Source organism: Austrofundulus limnaeus, unplaced genomic scaffold (assembly GCF_001266775.1).
Source record: "Austrofundulus limnaeus strain Quisiro unplaced genomic scaffold, Austrofundulus_limnaeus-1.0 Scaffold23, whole genome shotgun sequence".
Lineage (NCBI taxonomy): Eukaryota > Metazoa > Chordata > Actinopteri > Cyprinodontiformes > Rivulidae > Austrofundulus > Austrofundulus limnaeus.
Genome location: NW_013952425.1, coordinates 2565354 through 2567320, shown reverse-complemented (window position 1 = coordinate 2567320; position 1967 = coordinate 2565354).

Below are 1967 nucleotides of genomic sequence, written 5' to 3'. Positions count from 1 at the left end.
TTATGGGATTTTTGGGATTATTGATCGTACATCGTACAGAGGGCAAAATTATGGTACAAATACGATAATTATCTGATATTTCGGATATTTCAAAAAATAAAGCCTGATTTAATTCAGTACATGTTCAAAACAAAATTTTGAGTGGGAACGCAAAACAGTTTTGCGAGGTAACCCAAAAGTATTGTGAGGTAACACAAAGATATTGCATGGGAACGCAAAAGAAAAAAATCCTCCATGTCCCCTCGCGGGCTCCGTAGGATCCTGACTTTCTTTCTCAGGATCCAGTTTTCTTTTTTTCCCCCACCATGTCCCTTAAGGGGCTTCATATATTGTTGTTGATTTTGGTTGGCATTGGGCTAAAAAACGAATTTGTTGCATTGCCACCATCAACTCTTTATAAAAGAGGATTAGGGCCACTGAAACAACAAATATAGTTCTGACTTTACTTTAATCTCAGAATTATGACTTTTTTCCTAATTCTGAGGGTGGGGGGTATTTTTTCTTAAAGTGACTTAGTCAGAATTATGAATTTTATCTCAGAATTCTGTGTTTAACATGTCAGAATTCTGAGACTAAAGTCAGAAGAATTCTGAGATTTATTTTTTTTAATTTATTTATTTTTTCCCCAGTGGCCCTAACCCTCTTTTGTACAACTCAGGGACTGAGCCTGACTTTTTATTTATTTATTTATTTATTTATTTATTTATTTATTTTTGCGTACACCTACAAATAAAGAAAATTTGGTTGCCACAGCTAATTCCAACTACACAAGCACACACTAGAACAGGGGTGCCCAAACATTTTCCCCGAGAGGGCCAAAATGAAAGTCTATCCAGGGCTGTGGGCCAAATGCAGTAACATCATACATAAAATACTTTTTAAGTAAAGTGCTTTATTTTTAACATCGAAGCTAGCAGCCAGTGCAGTGGCCCACTTTTGTTTTATTGTGTGCACTTGGAGAAAGTCTGCCATATGTTCAAGTAGCAAAGGCTCATGGGACATAAATGAATAAAAAACATTTCTGTGGCCTTATAAAGTGTGCAAATCTCCATGTGGGGTTAAATCTGATATAAATATCTCTTGTTACTTCATGTTTCATGTTTAATCCTTATATATCAAAAATAAAGTCAGCACCATGAATGAAAACTACCTGCACTACAGCCCTTCATATAGTCATCATTTAACCAATGGAAATACTGTGCTTCTTCTACATAGAATGACAGGTTACAACTTAGTAACTTTTACAACTATTAGTGGGCCTAATCAAATGGCTTGGCGGGCCAAATTTGCCCAGTGGGCCCCACTTTGGGTTCCTCTGCACTAGAATGAGGTAGGCACATTTAAAAAAAATGCTGTCCTCTACTGGCCAAACTCAAAAACTGTTTTACTCTGAAAGCAAGTTAAAACAAGAAATGTATTACTTGAAATCATCTTCATTAAATTTATATATGGGTTAATATTACAAGCAAAATCATAACATTCAACAAATACTTACAGACAAATGTTTAACCATGAAGGCAGCTYGACTGGTACATGTCTCCATAAGGTGAATGGATAAAAAAAATAAATAAATAAGTTTAAATTGAGTCAACAAAATTATGTTTGGACAGAGGTGGGTAGAGTACCCAAAACTTGTACTCAAGTAAGAGTAGCACTACTTCAACATATTTTTACTCAAGTAAAAGCACAGATTAGCTATCCAGGAAGTCACTCAAGAGTAAAAAGCATTTTGTAAAAACTTGGTTTGTGGCCATTTTATACAACAAATTAAAGCCACTGAGACAAAAGAAAACAAAGATTTGTTTCTAAATTTTAAGAATAAAGCCAAAATGTTTAAAGAATCGTGGAAATAAAGTTTTTGGGACTAAAAAACGGACCCATCATCGGCACAATGACCTACAATGACCAGGGGTCGGATTTATAAAACTTGCGTACGCACAATTTGAGCCCAGAAACTTGCGTACGCA